Source organism: Nicotiana tabacum, chromosome 12 (assembly GCF_000715075.1).
Source record: "Nicotiana tabacum cultivar K326 chromosome 12, ASM71507v2, whole genome shotgun sequence".
NCBI classification, from domain to species: domain Eukaryota; kingdom Viridiplantae; phylum Streptophyta; class Magnoliopsida; order Solanales; family Solanaceae; genus Nicotiana; species Nicotiana tabacum.
The window spans coordinates 107,953,169-107,958,104 of NC_134091.1; the positions used below are offsets into that span (position 1 = coordinate 107,953,169).

Below are 4,936 nucleotides of genomic sequence, written 5' to 3' on the forward strand. Positions count from 1 at the left end.
CAGTGGTATATGCTAGGTATCCAAATAATCTGAGGTGATCATAGCTAGGAGGATGATCAAGTAATACTTCATGTTGTGTTTTGTTAGAAAGAACAGTGGAAGGAAATCTGTTGATGAGGTAAGTTGCAGTAAGGACACACTCCCCCAATATTTGGTAGGCAATTTGGATTGAAAAAGAAGAGCCATAGCAGTCTCTAACAAATATTTATGTTTTTTTTTCTACTATCCCATTTTGTTGAGGAGTGTGTGGGCAAGAAGTTTGGTGAGAAATGCCAAGAGAAGTGAGATATGAAGCATGTGAATGAGCAGATCCTAATTCAAATTCATTATCAGTTCTGATAGTTTCAATAGAAGTATGAAATTGTGTAGACACCATGGCAATAAAGGATTTAATGATGGAAAATGCATTGCCTTTACAGGAAAGAAGATGTGTCCAGGTGACCCTACTGTAGTCATCTACAATGGTCAGAAAATATCTGAAGCCATTGTATGTAACAGTGTGATAAGGCCCCCATAGGTCAATGTGTACAAGTTGAAAAAGTTTGTTAGAGTGTGAGGTACTTTCCGGGAAGGGTAGTCTTTGTTGTCTGGCCATTGGATATATAGTACATGCGAAAGATTGTCTAGAAGAAAATAGCGTCGCTAAAGGCTTTAACGATAATTCTACGAAGTGCTGGTAAAGACATTAATTATTGCTGCTAAAGTTAATTACTATTAGCGGCATTTATTTACCAGCAATTTCAATGGCCAAATGCGCTAGCTTATATATTCTGCAGCCTTTAATATTGCCAGTAAAAGTCCATTATTTGCTGGTGAAGGGGACCTCTTTTAACAGCAAACGAAATAGCTACTAAAACTACTGTTTCATTCGCCTTTATTTATCTCTTCAATGGATGTTGTTATAGCCAAAAAAATTTAAACGTAAATATATAATAGTTTATAAAAAAACATGCACCATTCTAAAATTCATAATGTATTTCATTAAATCCATATAAAAAATAACTTCCAATCCATAGTTTCAACATGTCAACAACATAGGAGAACAAATAGATCATTTGAATCTAATGTCATTTCAAGCCCAACAAATATCTCTCTGCAGCTCTTGATCATATTGAAAGTTTTCCACATGAAATTTAAGCTTGACGATTCATCTGCGCACCAAAAGGATTGGCAAATTGCACGAGATCAAGTTGCAGCAAAAACCTCATCCAACTTGCAGCTCAAATCTTCACAAAAATATTGTAGCTTTCAACTAACATTTGAAGAGTCTCACCAAAATAAAGTTATACTTCAAGCTATCGAAAAGAGCTTCAGAGAATGAACACAACCAATTTCACCACAGAACTCTGGTTATCCGCACAACACCAACCATGTTTGAAGCTAAAACACTTCAGTAATAGTCATCAGCCAAAGAAAGCAACGTCCTTGATTATTGTTAAAGGAACAGATGTACTTAATTCTTCTTTGTAAAAGAAGGCAAGCACGGATGCACCTTGTGGGTTACAAGTATTTCCTCACATAACAAAAATAAAACTTTTCTAAGTAACTCAAATAACATTAAGCAAGACAAGTTATACACAAAGACAATCACTGCCTCATATGCATAAAGTACATCAAAAAATAATATTTCTATAATGATAAGAAGCAAGGAGATAGTCTTACAGATTTTGTGTGACTCAATACTTGAAAACTTGCATAATGAGGAAGAAAAAATAACCAGAGTGCTTGCATACAACTTAGAGAAATGGAAATACGCTATCAAATCAATTAAGTTGATGTAGCATGCTGCTTCTACGGTGATCAAGCTGGAAATTTTGTGCTATTACATTGCCACAATGAAAGTCTGTATGATAGATTTATGATTTGCACTTTGCCACCAAATTGCCCTTATTATTCTTGAGCTAGTTGAGACAAAAATGAATAAGTGTGGAAGTTAAATACAAATTTAAATCTATTCACTCATTTGCTATTATAAAAGAGTTGCTTCCGCAAAACATTATGGAAGAAGGCCAAGTCATCAATAACTGAAAAAGCAAAAGATCATTAAAATACTTTTTAGTTGAATATGCCAATGTGTCTGTCTAGAGAAGGAAAATGGACTAAGATAATATGACTTAGAGAATATAGATTCAAACTTCAATTTTAAAGGGAATCACAATCCATAACAATACGTGAGAATTAGTTGACTCTATTCAGCATCTGTATGTTTCAAATCAAAATTAATTCTTTATCCAAAAGCCCCATTCGACAAAAAAGTACATATAAGATGCAAGGTCCCAAATATCTATTCTGTCATAATTCCTATTTAGTATCCAGTCAGTTCAAGAAAACAAATGTTAGAGCTTGACCTTAAGGAAATAAAAGAAGCAGTAACAGGATTATCACTTTCACTAACATAACAATTCCAACACTAAAATAAGAATAGAAGTAGAATGTATAGGTAGAATCAAAATTTATTATAAATCGAGTAGAGCCAAACATGTCACGTCGTTGAAATAGCATGCTACTAGCTATTAAATGAGTAACATATAGCTTATAACTTATAACTAATCCTGCCAAGCAATGTAACAACTTAAGTGTGCATTAACATAGACCACTGTAGTGGAGTTTAAGTAGAAGTTACAAATGTAAAATCAAAATATTTAGTTTGTCACCCTTTCTAATTCAAAAACAAATTAGCTGATTATTATAAGTATGACTCTATTAGTGTCATTTGTGCCATCACCACTCATTAATACTATTAGCTATCACATAATACAACTTTATTTTAAGATGCATATATCAGATAGACATTACAGATATGCAAGTGAAACCCTCAAAAAGAGAGTTGTAGGCAACTCATTTGAGAACTCAAAAGTTCTTACAATTCGAAGGAGGAAGAGTTTGAATTAGGTTTCAAATCTTACACCTCAATCATTACATCGTCAATGACAGCCATGTCGTCAAGATTGTCACCTGTATATTTGAAATATTTAGCTGCTTAGGCTACTGCATCAACAAATTGACTTCTTACAGAAGCAGAATTTTTTATTTCTTATGCTCTTGCTGTCATAATCTCGTCAATTTCCTGGAAATAAAGACACCAAATACATAGAGACTTGATGATTAAAAATTAGTATAATAGATTCAATGTTTAGAGAAGCATCTGGACTAAATTCGAAGGCCAAAAATAGCTCCAGCTTTGAAATGGAACACCAAGAAATATAGCGTCATTCTTTGCAAGTCAGAACACTATAAATTCCAGTTCACGAGGACTCGAGTTTTATGGTGGTCTAAGCATTGAAGCAATGTCATGATAACATCTTTGTTTGCCCCAGTAGAACCAAAAATACAATTTTAACAGCCTCATTTAACTCAGAGGTACTTCTATTGTTCTTCAATAATTTAACAAATTAAAACAACTTAGCATACAAATATTTGAAAATGATATCTCATCTTTCAAAGATCTATGGAACTACTTACAAAACACAATAATATTATATAGTCATTATTGTTCTCTATTATGGCATTTTATCAAACACCACATATGCTTCTTAATTCTTAAATTCTCCTCTAGAAGAAACATCTCAAGTACTAATAAAAGTATAAACAAATGAAAAATAATCATACCAGATCACAAGCAAAATAGAGAAAATAAATGAATCCTAACTAAATCCAGTCTTCTATGATTACAAAATGAGAAGAAAAATGCCAATCTAAAAAATCAAACTAGTTTATAGCATTGCAAATTGAAGAAGAAAGAAAAAAGAGCTTACTTCAATCGACAACAAGAAGCATAAGCAAATCAGTTATCCAATCACTCTTAAAGAGAAATTAAATATATGTAAATGAGAGATATAAATTGATCTTGTACAAAGAATTTTTCCCAAAATTGAGGTTCAGTCAGCCGTTACCTTGACTGAAGTAAAGCTAACACCATTCAAAATCATGGAACTTTGAAAGAGGATTCTTGTTTTTCACTAGAATGATGAGAGTGAGGTTGTCGGCTAAATGAAAGATCACAGATAAGGCAAGAATAACAAAAAAGGATAAAGACTCCTATTGAATAAAAAAACTCCATAGGCGGGATGAGTTAGAGAAGAGAGAGGGAAATGAAAACATATAGGGTTTGTTTTTGGAGGGAGTGTAAAAAAGAATCGACTCTTTTGCTGGCTATTATTTTAAACTAGTTAATTTTCTCACGATTTGCGCGGCAGAATATACCTTTTTGTATATATAGTGTACACAAAAGATATAAAAATTTAAAATAATAAAATTTAGATTTAAAATAAAGATATAATTGTAAGACATGAATGATTACAAAATATAAAATCAAGGGTGTAACAAAAACACATATGAACACCCAAAATAGAAATATAAATACAAATTAAAGTATCACATACTTGCTCTTAGAGATTTATAATTAACGGCCCTCTTAATTGGGAAGATAAGTTAACATTCATTTTATAGTGACAAGTGTAAAATAAATCGTCTAGCATCCCTTTCTATTTAAAGGTTGTTCATGAATAATAGCATTAGTGATTTTATTTAGAGTTAACATTTTTCAATATTGGAGAGTCTATGTCCCCCCGCCTTCCATTCCTGTATGATTAGTATACATAGATGACACTTACCATTGTAAATAGAATTAGTAGTAAGTATATTAATAGGTTCTTGGATTTTTTAAAAAAAAAGGTAAATGAAAAATAAGAAGAAAATGAGTACAAATTTAAGTCATACTGGTTAAATAATGTGCCACGTGGAGATCGAAACCAAAAACAAAGGAATTATCAATCACTTTTAAATAAATAAAAAACAAAGACCAAATATTGTGTTCATTATATCTTGAAAGTGCAGTAATTAATATTAAAAAAATGAAAATTCTGTTTGGAGAAATTTATAGACACTTAGATACAATGAATTATGAAATATACCATCATATTATTGTTTCAAAGAT

The 4,936-nt window shown here is 31.7% G+C and overlaps 1 long non-coding RNA gene across 1 annotated transcript; it reads right to left on the reverse strand.

The window, feature by feature from the left end:
• Positions 1-959: 959 nt before the first annotated feature.
• Positions 960-4,167, reverse strand: LOC107802005 (uncharacterized). Its single transcript, XR_012697440.1, has 2 exons — positions 3,894-4,167; positions 960-3,067 (listed from the first exon to the last, which is right to left on the reverse strand). It is a non-coding gene; the product is annotated as an uncharacterized LOC107802005 (long non-coding RNA).
• Between the last annotated feature and the right edge of the window lie 769 nt (positions 4,168-4,936).